This window comes from Tiliqua scincoides, chromosome 2 (assembly GCF_035046505.1).
Source record: "Tiliqua scincoides isolate rTilSci1 chromosome 2, rTilSci1.hap2, whole genome shotgun sequence".
NCBI classification, from domain to species: Eukaryota; Metazoa; Chordata; class Lepidosauria; order Squamata; family Scincidae; genus Tiliqua; species Tiliqua scincoides.
In genome coordinates, this window is record NC_089822.1 from 76,542,001 (window position 1) to 76,556,161 (window position 14,161).

Genomic DNA, 14,161 nt, shown 5'->3' on the forward strand with positions numbered 1-14,161 from the left:
CAACTGCAGCACAAAACTAGGTGAGGGCATTATAAACTTTGTGCTGTGACTTCTGAACAGTGCGTATCATACTGGTTGAAATGTCAGTGTTAGTATTTGCTGGGGACATTTTCCTATCAATTGTAAATATGAGTGGAATACTTATAATTCATTACTGGCCTCATCAGATCTGGGGGGTGGGGTGGGGAACCAATAGCCAGCCTGCGTGGAACATTAAGGGCGCAATCCTAACCGGCAGTTATGCCAGCATAGGTGGCCCATGAGCATCCATAACATTTGTGCATCCATGAGCACAATTCATCCATGAGCACATTCAGATGCGCCAACGCGCAGGCGGAGGCAGAAGCCTCTGCCGTGGCTCCTGCGCTGCCACTTGTGTCAGCACGAGCACGCTGACATAAGCAGCAAAGGTAGGCATGGGGGCGTGGGGAGGGGGCAGGAGGGGCATTACTGGGCGGGGGGAGGGTGGCCCCAGGGGCGGGCGCATGGGGAGCCGGGGGCGGGACTGGGACCCGGAGGTTATGCCGGATCCCAACCCCTGTCCCTGCGGTGAGCGGAGCAGCTTGAAGCTGCTCCGCTCTCCTCAGACTTGCACCACCTCCGGAAGTGGCGCAGGTCCGAGGAGAACCATAGGGGCACGCAGCTTTCCCTTGCCCGTGGCTGAGCCACTGCTCGTTGCAAACCCAAGTTGGATGCAGCGCAAGCCTCCTGGCTTGCCTGCTCCAGCGCGGGTTTGGATTGCACCCTAAGCTGTTTATCCAGTTTGTAACGTCAAATCTTTAGGCAGTTTTTCCAATGCATTACACTCCTCATCTGCTAACTCAAAAAACATTGGTTATTTAATTTCCTTTTTACTAGCAATGCCAGGCAAGAAAATGACCATCAACTGTAAACACAGTCCATTTGCCAGAAATTAATCCATAGTAAATGCATCAGAAATGGTTTTAGTTTCTAAGAAAGCATAGGTTGCTGTGTGTATTTTATACTGCCCTCCTACTTCTGTTACCAGTCTTGCAGTCACCTCAGACTAATCAATAAAGAAAACATTGATCTAAGTGGTATCATGCCCTGCTGTCGATGGAGGAGTGGATATCCTGTGATCACACTTTACATTGTTTTGAGGAGAGCCAAAGCTTACTGCCAATAACTCCTTCAGGCTGAAGGTTTATACTGAAGGGGGGAAAAAGAGAGATGTATAGTATATTTTAAAAATCCCATCAAACAACCAAACCAATGGGTCACCTATTTGCATGGATCACCTATTTGCATTGCAACTGCTGCTCAGTTTTCCCTTGTGATGGTTCTGTGTTGCTAGATCTGATTTATTTATTTGACAGATTAATATACCACCTTTCCTATGTGCAATGCACTGATTGGTTATGTACCATCATGACATCATTTCTCTCATTATGTGGCTTCTGGTTGATTGAGAACATAACCTGTATAGAAGAGAATGATACCGCATGAGCAGTGGGCAACCCAATCCTGACAAGCGCTGGTGCAACAGGGCTGCATGGCCTCCACTGTATCCAGCGTTCATCAGGAGCAGGTTGGAAGTCTCCTCAGGATAAGGGGATATTTTCCCCATTACCCCAGGTAATGTCCCAACCTGCATTATGGGTCTACTAGGAATTCTACCAGCTAATGAGCTGTCAGAAGTCCGAGCAGGCCTGGATAAGGCTGCCAGGTCTGGGAGGGAGGATAGAATGGAGGAGGCCTCTGCCAATTCTGCCCCCTACCTGGCCCCCCGTTTGCCCTCCCTGCCCTGAAACACCCCTCCCTGCCTCTGGACTACCTTCCTGCTGCCCTTCCACTGCCTGCTGTGACCTTTTGTGTGCCATCTGAAGGGAGGTTTGGTTGCAGCATCGGCGGGGTGGCACAGGCCTCACCACCAGCACTGCTTCCTCTCCTTGTGTTGTGACTTGCCTTACAGCACGTTTGCTACACCACCAGCAAAGGGACCACTGAGCCAGCAGATCTGCTCCTTTGGATTGCGCTCTAACGTAGTACCTGAAATGGTCTCCAAATACCAGAGGCAGTGCTGGTCAACTCAAGTTGTGTTTAACAGAAAGCAATACAAGTCAAGTGTGGAGACTGCTGGAATGTCACTGAACAGTTTTGCTGTGGTTGGAATTCAAGCTAAAAGAACAATAAAGTATTTGTTCCTTTAAAATTCTACAATGCATGCACAAGACTGAGAAAGTTACAGGAAGGTTCATAGCAAATTATTCAGATTCTATATAGCATCCTGATCTCAATTCTTTTTCTTTTTCCTAGCCATTCAACATATTTGCTGAATTAATGAAGCCATTCTCCAATTCCCTGATGGATGTGAAGCAACTGGATTCATTGAAAAAACAAAATGAAACTTGACTACGGTAATTTATCTCTCATTGAATAAAACAGTTGTTTATTCATACTGCAGTGAAATAGTGGATAAATATTTCATGAATAGCACTTGAAAAAGACTAAAAAGACTTTTAGTTATTTTTTCAAGACTTTTCATTTGTTAAACTCCTTGGAAATGTTTTCCGAGACAGTTAATGACACCTGCTAAGCTCCAGGGATGAACTCTACACATAGTAGATAGTCCCATCTTAATTCAAGAGGTGTGCCTCTGTAATGGAACAATACAAGTCAGCCTTAAGAGTGACATGCCTACTGAGAGAGAGAGAGAGAGAGAGAGAGAGAGAGAGAGAGAGAGAGAGAGAGAGATGTAAACTGGAGTAAACTTTCAAAAAAAAAGAAGAAAAACGAAAACATTACTGTCAGTATGAAAAACAGCAATGGCTCACATTCCATCCAAGAAATGCAGAACTTTTCAGAGCAGCACTTTTCAACTTTTTTCATCTTACAGCACACTAACAAGGCACCAATAGCATAGCTAGAGAGGGGCGGGAGGCGGTTCGCCCTAGGTATCAGCCTTGGAGGGGTGACACCACAAGTAACCAAAATCACTAAAATTGCGGTGGTTAGGAATAATACCATCATGCTATATACCGTTGGATGTGGACTTTACAGCAGAATACAGTGGGGAAAAACAGAGTGAAATATCTCCATTCTATTAAAAGTTATGCCTGAAGAACCAGAAAACAAAAACTGCATGGAGCCCTATGGAAAGTGAAACTGAGCCATATTGTGGGTTTGCTCGCAAGTAGGTGAACGTGCCTGAAGGGCAGGCTGAGAGGAATCCAACGACACCAGAATGGTCCCAAACCAAAGAACGCAGTCCCCCCCAAAACAGCTGAGAATGAAGTCCTTCCCTCCAAGTTGATGAATGTATTGAGCCCTATGGAAAGTGAAACTAAGCATTTACTCACGAGTATGCATTTACTCGCGAGTAAACAAATGTGCCTTGGCCTTTGGTCAGGTCGGCAAAGAGGAATACAAGGCTACAAGAATGGTCCCAATCTGATGAACAAATGCTCAACAAATGCTCCAGAAGGCAGCCCACCCCCACCCCATAAAAAGAATAAAACAGAGGCTTGAGCAGGTAAGGTGAATTTTTTCTGTTTAGGAATTGTAAAGCCAGGTGGGTCCTGATAGTGATATGCTTGAATGATAAGAACTTAAACTGGACTGTGCACTGGGTAGAGCTGACAATCTCACAGATTTTTTTTGCAGGGGGGTGTTATTGCAGGCAAGCTACAGAGAAAATTCGCTTGGTGGATCAGGGCTGGCCTCCCCTTATTTACTTATTTGTTTTTCTTTCTTTCAATTATTTATTTTAATTTGCTTGATGTCACTTCTAGCCATGACATCACTTGAAAAATTAATTATGTTGTATGGGGTGACAAAAATTTATGGGCCTTGGGTGTCAAATGACCTAGCTATGCCACTGCAAGGCACCAAAATTAACAAGGCACATCATCAGTTTTGCTGTTTTCTTTTACAATTGACACAGTACACTAAACTGTTGGCAGAGGGCTCACCTCCCCAGTGGCCCTACTAATAAATGACTCTCTCCCAAATTCCCGTGGTATAGCTGAGGACCACCCATACCACACCAATGTGCCATGGCACAGTGATTGAAAATCACTGTTTTCGAGGTTAGGTAGCAAAATCCAGATTGTACATAAAATGTTGATCACTTAAAATCAGTTCAGAAGGGGACACAGACATATGGGCTGCTGACTTTTCACAAGAATCCTGCAACCCATCCAAGCAGTCATCAGAAGCCAAGGCCAGTGGGCATGAGCCCAGCGTTAGCAACGATTGAGCTGGGTAAAGGCCAAAAATGGAGGAGTTTGTTTCCAGAAAAACCGCCTTCTGGTGGGCTAATTGGTTGGTTGGCAACCTTCAGTCTCGAAAGACTATGGTAGAAGCCTACAGCACCCGGTATTCCCAGGCGGTCTCCCATCCAAGTACTAACCAGGCCTGACCCTGCTTAGCTTCCAAGATCAGACAAGATCAGGCATGTGCAGGGTAACAGTTGGTGGGCTAATGGTGGGGTGAAAATGTAATTCAGGGCCCAGTCTTATCCCCTGCCAGTTCATAGCATGCAGCACTGCTAACACAAGTTCATGCTGCATGCTGTGATGGCGGGTGACCAGACAGCTTGAGAGTGATAAGTAAAAATCATTTTTATTTACCTCTCTGTAGGCTGCCTGGCCATCAGTGGGTCTCCTTGGTCCTCTACTGTACCAATTATTTTGCAGGAGTAAATCTGATGAGAGGCAGGGGGCATATCAAACTGAGAAAACAGGGATAGGATTCAGGTGTACGCTGCTGCGACCAAGCTCCCCTCCTTCTGCCCACTTTCTGCACATGTAATATTGATGGCACTACACTCCAAAACCCCGACAACCTGATCAGGTTCATATAGCTGTTTAACAACACAAGGGACAAGAAACACCCCATGGGAAACCAGAGGCCAATGGAGGAAAGATAAGGTCCCTCAGCAGCACTACTTTCTGGTACTTATCCAACAGGCAGAGCCACCTTTGCACTGTGTTTTCCAACTCCATCCCTGCCAGGCAGACTAGAAGGATATCATGGTAGATGGAACTGAATGCCACTGAGAGGTCCAGCAGAACCAACATGGATATACTTCCCTTGCCCAGTTCCCAGCATAGATAATCAAGCAGCGACACAATCCTTACCCACTTTCCAGCACCGACATAAGGGCAATGCAGCTCTGAGGGATATAAGGGAGCAAACGTTCCCTTACTTTGAGGAGGCTTCTGTGAGTGCCACCTGACTACAGGATGCAGCGCATGCCCCATTGGCACTGCTATGCCAGTACTGGAAAGTTGGTTAGGATTTGGGCCCAGGGTGATCAAGGCTGTTTCAGTTCTGAACCCAGGCCTAAAAGCAGTCTGGAAAGGATCAAGATATTAGTAAACTAAACTTATATCTCTGCCAATTCTTTATATTCTGTTGCTATAATTTTCAGTGAGCTTTAAACCTTTCTGCCAGGGAAAAACCCAAGAGATGGTCCAAGAGACCTTTGTTTAACATCACATCTGATAATGCCTGCAGGCATCAATCATGTGATCTTCTATTGGCCGGCATTAGGTGTTTGTCCCTTTTCCACTGCACTGCACTCTCATCCAGAACTGGGTCTAAGTCAAAGTACTGGTGTGAGATTTTGCCCTCACGACCTACTGTCCCCAAAGTTAAAATAGTGAGTGATCTGCGTGAAACAGACAATGAGCTCAAGAGCAGACTGAAGACAGATCTGAGCTCCTACAAAATCTCCAGGGAATTCATCTTGCCATGTCAATCAAATTATCTGCAAATAGGAAAGGATGGTCACAGGGGATTATAGTTTAGCCATGGAAATTGCTTCTGAAGTCAGTACGATGAATATGGCTGCAAATAAAAGAACTGGAGCCCTTTGGGATTTGGCGAATTGAATGCATGCATGGAGAGGAATGAAATGTCGCGAGTCTGCGCTTCGATCCAAATTTAGGGTCCACCGGAGATAACTTTTATAATTCTCATCACTTGCATATATTAAATTAATTGGTAAAGCTTTGCAGTTCCTTACAAACATTAATGAGAAAGACTTTTTATGGGCAAGAAAATAGGGATTATTTCATTACATATATTAGGAAACTTGAAAACAATGCAAGTCCTTTGATTTAGTATCATTGATATAGCTGGTATTATTAGTTAATCCATGACTAAGATTTACAATTTTAAGGTAAAGAATAAACCTTTTTCCTTAAATTGTAACCGGAAAAGTATCTGAAAGAAAAATGCAAATTTTAGAACCTTCAAGTCACATCTGCTGACTGAAATGAAGACCCAGACCTAAGTTTGGTGGTTTCATATCTTTTCAGGATCAATAACTAAAGGCACAATTCTGCCTTTCACATGGGCCGGCAAAGGAAGGTCACAAATGTGCTGTAAAGCATGTTTGCGCCTCCTTGGGAGTAAGCCACGCCAGCACATGGAGGTGTGCTGGCCTGCAGAGGCTGACACAAACCTCTGTGCCTGCTTCCTTGGCAAGTCTTGTGTCAGCCTGGCTGGGCCGAAACAAGACTCTGGGGTGGGCAGGGAGGAGGCTAGGAGGAGGCTTTCCTGGGTGGGGGGAGGGCGGGCGAAGAGCAGCCCCAGGGGCGGGCAGGTAGAGAGCGGGAGGCGGGGCTGGGATCCACCACTTATGCTGGATCCCAACCCCTGTTCATTGGGAGTTTGGAGTGGCTTCATGCTGCTCCACTCTCCTCAGACTTGTGCCACCTCCAGAGGTGGCACACGTCTGAGGAGACCCATGGGGCAAAGGCACCTTACTCAGAGGTAAGGGGAAAAGTTTCCCCTTGCCTCTGGCTGAGCCGCTTTGGGGCCTTATCCTGTGCTGGATACAGTGCAAGCCTCTTGGTTTGCCTGTTCTAGCACATGGTAGGATGGTGCCCTAAGTGAATATCTCTATCAGAGATTTAGTCTAACCTCACTTTCATCCATTAGCTCAGTAAAAATGAACCTCTGCCTAAGCAAACTGCCTGTTTTGATTAGCGAGAGAAATTTACAGAAATATTGAAACCATTTTTAAAAAGGCATTTCTTGCTCCAACTGTATTTTTGAAGACTCCTCCCCCCCGGGTTTGGTAGAAATGGAAATACATGCATTACTTACTTTCTTATATGAGCTAAAGTTGCAACTTTAAGGCCCCATGCCTTGTTCTGCCAGAACCAGCTGCAGTGCAAAATTCAGGGCATCACTGCATGCTTCCAGGTTGCTGCTGCAAATGGGCAGTGGTACAATGCATGCAGCAGCAGCTCCAGAAGCTTCCATTGGTGCCAGTAAATTGGCAGTGTAGGCATGCTGTGGCTGGGGCGGGGGAAGGTAGGGGGAGTTTGGGGGTGGGTTGAGGGAGGGCAGGGGTTAAAGAGGGGGAGTAAGGAGTGGAGCTCGGTGGTGCTGATGTATGCCAAATCCTATCCTTATGCCACTGTGGTATTAAAATGACTAACCTGTCAACCCCTGTAGCCAGGGCTTGCCCTGCCAAAGCATGTCTTAACTGCCATGAATCTCTTCCATTGGATGGGGGCTGGCAGTCCCTTCCCATACATTTTCCCTTAGTGTCTCCCTTAACCAGTGGTTCCTCCAAATTTAGTAATTTGTCCAATTTCAAGGTGTTAGCTTTTCTGAATACCCTCGTATCATGGACGTAGGTATGAATGTTAGACACTAGAACTAGATTCTGCATAGAAATACTCCACATCTCAACTAGCTGTCAACTATTTTAATTTTCATGGTCTGTCTGCTTTTGCCAAAATCTATTTGTAATCCCATCTTCCTTCTTTAATGAATTCTTTAATTAGGAACAAATGACAAGTTAAGTGATGATTGGGCAATGCCGTGTTTCTTGTTTCCCCATCAGTCTACTTCTCATGCTTCAGAAAAAAGGCCCAGAGAGAGCTTGAAACTGAGCAATGCATTGAAATTCCTCTTCCAGCAGTGACTAGAAAAGGCAAGACAGGTCTCCTGTATTGTTTCTAGGATTTAAATTCTTCTTCCTGACCATGGGAAGGTGGATATTCTTGATCTCTGGTGATCTCTGCCTCAAGGTATCCCAAAAGCCAGTATACCTGAACTTAGAAGAGCTTAAACTCTACCTAAGAAAATTGGTAATGTGATGTGATTGAGGGCCCAATACTATCCACATTTCCAGCATGAATGCAGCCACAATTTAGCCCCAAGGTAAGGAAACAAATATCCCTTTACCTTAAGGAGGCCTCTGTGACTGCCCTTCCACTGCAGGATGCAGTGCATGCCCTGTTGGCACAGCTGCATCAGCTCTGGAAAGTTGGATAGGATTGAACCCTGAGAGACATTTATGAGTCAATATCCCAAACCATCACACTCAGCATTCAATTTCCAGTATGTCTATTGCTTTCAAATGTTTTCTTTTTCTTTTTCCTCCTGGGACGTCGCAGCACTTATTTTGACAAAGAAACATCCCAGGCGTATTTACATCCCTAGAATTCTCATTACGGGTCTAAATACTTTTACTGTCACAGAGCTAAATTTACATTACTAGTCTAGACATTCTGTGATCCATGGGTATTGACATCCTTCTGGTTCAGTTCCCACCTTTGGTGGCATTTCTAGTGTAACTCACTACATGAATTGGCACCATCGCAATCAGTTTCCTCAATAGTGCCAGTATGGAAAATTGTCACACTGTCAATCTCCATGACAAATGAAACACCTAGCCCAGTTCTCATTCAAGTGGAATTGAAAATCTGCTGAGGAAGGAAATAGAAGTCCCACTTGGACAAAGCCATCTAGATGTCAGCAAGTCCTAGCAAATCTGATATGAGAACCCAGAAATGTGGATCTGGTCAACTGGTTCCATAGAGTTATGAACATGGGTATAATGTCACTTGGGACAGCATGAAGGCTCTTGCTGTTGTAGGGCCAGAGACAGGAAACTGCACTCCAGTAGCAGTTGGACACCTCACTGAGACTTCTACTGGACCATTGGGAGGTTTGTGTGAGTACTCATGGTGGATCACTTTCAGGTGGGATATTGCCATAAAGCCCTCCTTCCATTTTACTATTTGGCATTGGAAGGGTTTGCAGTCAAACATGCGTATTGATTGGTACTTATTATTCCAGCGAGGATTTAGCATGCTGACTGATGTAAAATAAGGTGCAATTGCCTGATATTGATTGGGACCTACATCAATTGGTAATGCCAAATCCTTGACACTATCTCAAGTTATAGCTATCCTTAATCATTCTGTGAAATATTTTCCCTTCCTCTATAATTCCAACACTTAAGAAGTTTTAATGTTTGAGAAATACATACTGCCAGCTGTGCTTATATTCTTTTTCACTCACATTTACTCTGTTCATCCTATTATATCTGTGAATATATATATATAGGAATACTTATGAATATATATGTGAACACATTTATATGTGAGCAGTTATCAGGAAAGTAACATATTTCAAGTTTCTTCTAAAGTAGGAAACATGATGATGATGATGATGTTTCTCTAGGTACCTCTAGATGGTGTACACCTGTCCCCTATTCTCTCAGAACATCCCTGTGGGAGGTTAGGCTGAGAATAACTACCTGCCCAAATTAACTCAGTGAATTTCCTGGCTGAGTGGGAAGTTAAGACTAGGTCTCCCTGCTCTATCCATTACAGTACACTGTAAAAAAACACTGCCTGCTTCTGAAATGTCTTTAACCATCTTGTAACAAAATTCACTCAAAATAAAGTAGCAGCTCATCCTAAGGCATCCATCTGATCACATTTCAATAAACAATGTGGTTCTTCACAATGTGTTTTAAGTTTTCATTTCTTGTACTACTTGATAGCATTCTTGGCTCGTATTTCAAGGCTCTGACACAATTGCATTGATTCATTAGTTTCCAATGGTTGCAAAAACAATGAGTACATTTTTCAAGTTTCACAAAATTTGGAAATTTCTTATTTCATGAAATGACAGGATGGGTTCAAACATGCACATTCATCATGCTGCATGACTACAGCTCTGTTGTAAAATGCATGTGTGAATGGGCATCAAGCACAAATACTGTGGTCAGAACTTGAAAATCACATTAAGTATGAGGCTTTTCAAAACAATGAGTCCCTGCATTCAGAAGAGTATAATCAGACATTGTATTTGTGGTGACTGCCCATGTGTGTAGGGGACAGAGCTGGCATCAGGCATCAGACAGCATGGGCACTGGCAAAAGGCTCACCCTCTTCAGGCCCCCAGTAGCTTTGCACCAACATTGCCGTGGGGTAGTACGTACTGCCCATTAGATCTGACTTCAACTTCCACACACCCATTAGTACTTCTAAATACATCCTATGTATATGTGCATAGGATCTGTTTAAACATTTGAATTGGTTGGGGGTTGAAATGAAGGAGGGCTCTCAAACATGCAAACACTCCATGTTTCCTATTAGTTCTAACACCCCAGAATCTGAAGCAGTTCCAACACAAGTTGTATACAAGGCTCAAGCAGACTACACTCAGGCTAGACTGGGTCTGGCAGCAAGGGAAGCTTCTGGTAGTTCTCCCTGTACAGACCTGTAACTGTCCAAATCGTTCAGTAAAATCTACTTTGAATCCTGGCTTTCTATAGTCTGAAGAATTTTACACACTGAAGATGTATTTTACTGAGCCCAGTGCATTTCTGTTAAATGTCTCTTCTCAATGATCCTGTCCCAGGCTCAAGGAAAGTCCCCCCTTTCCTTTTCAAAGACCTGTTCTCTTTTAAAAACTCACTTTGGAAGTCCTTTCATTGTTTGTAGAAAAACTAACAGCAGCTTCGGCAACAGTCTTGCAAACTAATAAAATTTAATATTCAGTGTGTAAGAAAGAAATATTTACTCAGTATCCATAAATATTTAACATAATATTAGTATGTGTAAAATATTGCTTATTGCATTGTTACTTTGCTTTTATTTTTCTCATATATCATCAGCACCAAAGAGACTAATCAGGTTGACGGCATTCAAAGGAAAGGTTTCCCAACCAGATAATGGCTGGAGTTTTGATTCAGCAGTGAGGGTAATTTTATTGGCTAATTTTATTTTATTGGTAATTTTATTGGACTATTGGCATTAATCTTGCAAAGGCTAACAGTGACCCTAATACTTTCTTCCTTGAAAGTGTTTTTCAGGGCTGCACAATATCAGCTTGATCCTCAAACTTGTGAAGCCAGTTTAATGAGTACAGTGGTGCCTCGCAAGACGAATGTCTCGCACACCAAAAAACTTGCAAGACGAAAGCATTTTTGCGATTTTTTCTGGTGACTTGCAAGATGAATTTTTCTATGCCTTGCTTCGCAAGACGAATTTTTCTATGGCCGTGCTTCGCAAGATGAATTTTTAAAATTAAAAAGTTGAAGTTTTGTGCTTGAAATTTTTGAAATCCTCTGTACAGTATGTATGCCTTTAAAGAGCACTTAAAAACACTTTGTAAACCAAATTTGACTTTGTTCTGACTTTTTTGCCCATAGGAACGCATTAATTAAATTTCAGTGCATTCCTATGGGAAACCGCGCTTCGCAAGATGAAATTTTCGCAATACGAAACGACTTGCGGAACGAATTAATTTCGTCTTGCGAGGCACCGCTGTATAGGATATACCATCTGCTGTACTATCCCTACCTCACCAACCAATGTAATTCTGTGGAGTATTGCAGCTATGCTATATGTTGTTGTACTTAAATGAGTTAGCACAAATAGTTAGGATTAGGCCAAAGGAATCTATTGGGGATACACTCCTTGAACATTTTGGGTAGGAGAGAGAGAAATACTGTCCCATTATTTGTGCACCTGTACTTTCCATGTTAAGTGTAACCTAAAAGCACTACCACCCATCATTTCATAGAAAGAAGCTTTTGAGCTAATGTTGCGGCATTAGTGATAAGGCAGATGTTCAGAAACACTGATAGTGAGCATTGCTACATTGCTTAGCTCACAGATCATGACCCTCCGCAGCCAAATGGCTCAGGAGCCAAGCCTTGATTTCACTGCCAGAGCTGATCATCTGCCCCATCACTAGGGGACCTATCACATGTCTTTCTACTTGAATGAGGCTCTTCATTTTACACGGGGTAAAAGGATACTCGTGGAGGACATGAGTTTTTGAAAATGCTTAGAGTGAAGACGATGGGTAAAACTGGACCTGGCAAAAGAAAAAAAATGACAGAAGTTTCTTGGTTGCTTCTTCCCACCAATTTCAGTGAAAATGAAACTGCTTTGACTTCCAGAAGACCACCTTCATGTTGTCCCCAATGCAAGCATTTGCAAAAAGCTGCCAAATGTGACCTAAAGCTACTGTAAACCTGGCAATGACTTCAAGGCTTGGCTCCTGAGCCATTTGGCTGCAGAGAGTCATGATCTGTGAGCTAAGCAATATAGCAGCGGTGGACCTCCCCAGTCCAGCGCCCTGGGGCAAAGGTCTGCAATGGTGCCCCCCTGCAGGCTGCCCCCTGCCCCCCTGCAGGCTGTCACTGCCCCCTGCGCAGAAATCTGTTTCCCCACTCACCTGAGGCTCATAGAGCCTCACGCAACCTGAGCCTGTGTTGCAGAAGCTTTCTGAGGCTTCCCCGACACTATAAACTGTGCTTCCAGTTTACCAGAAGCACAGTTTCTGACCCCATCAGGAGCCTCAGAGAGGCTTCCATGGGATCCTAGAGGCTCGCACCTGGGGCGTTTGCCCCATCAAACATAATGGGAGATCTGCCACTGCAATATAGCAATGCTATTCTAAGGTGGTGGCTGCCATAAAAATAATGGGAATATCTCTGATATTACTAAGGTCAGGAGACAATGTGCTGATTTTAACAGGATTGAATACCTGAGCTTCCTAATTGGAAAAAATATATACATATTGTGAAATCCCCAACTGAGCTTTAAAATAACGGAGAAGATAATAAATACTTCTGCTCTAGGCTTTTCTTACTAGTTGGTACTAGTTGGACTAGATGGACCTGGAATCACTTCTAACTATCAATAAGAAGAAAAAAAAAATCAATGGCCACATTCCTTTGACTTCCAATAAGCCATAATTTTACCCTTGAGGTTCTCTTTTCCTCTTGGAGAACGGCTTAATCCTTTGAAGGACATTTTCTAATCCTTCTTATCACAGCAGAGTCTTTGCATTTGGTATGAGCGTTATGATTCCTTTGTGAAGTTAGTGGCATCTGTCAAAGATTATCTGGGCCAATCTTGCTTGGATACTCTGTGATTTCCAACAACTCTGAAGCAACTGAGATTAATTAGTAAATGTGATTTGTTGTAAAAAAATGAAAATAAAAACCCCAGTTATAAAATGAGACCAAATCCTGATAAAGAGAATCTTGATCACTTCATGGTCATTAAATGTTGAGTCTTGGATTGAAAAAGATTCATTTTGGATTGAAAAAGATTCCAGTCAGTTCCATTAAGTTGAGATTTGTTCTCATAGATCTGAGTGTGTAATTATGGTTAAAATTGTTAAATTACAACACAGACAATTTTACACAACACAGACAGTTACATACACTAAAGTTTGCTTCGCAAACAGAACTCTGTAGTCAGTATTGCGCACTTCCACTGACACTTGTGCAAATGTACATTTCCACCTGCACTGAGAGACAAATGGCTCTGTTCTCAGTAGGAATGCTGAGCATTGTGTTACATTGTCGGTAAGATACACATATACACCTGTTTGGCATCTACATGCTGCCCTGTGGTTGCATTCCTGAATCTATCCATGGCCTTTTTAACACTTTTATACATCTTTTAGTTTCTTTTTGACAGGCTGGATTCCTCTATGATTTGCTGTTTTATGCTCTTTTTATTCTGACTTTTTTCTGACTACTGTTTTTATGGCCTCTGTTAATGTGTTTTTAATATGTTTTTATCTGTGTTAAATCATGCTTTTTAAAATTGTTTTTACATGTTGTAAGCCGCCCTGGGTCCCTTTCAGGGAGAAGGGCGGGATACAAATAAAGTTTATTATTATTATTATTATTATTATTATTATTATTATTATTATTATTATTGCCACTCAGTTGCCCCATGTCTATGCAAAGTAAGCAATGTCCATTTTGAAGACAGAAATAAATATTGACTGTCCCAGTGAGCTATAATCTTTAGTATAACAGTCTGATTTTATCTCAATCCTCCCACCAGTGTAGCTGTGCCAATGGAGCATGTGCTATATCCCGCAGAGGAGAGCGGTTTGGAGGTCT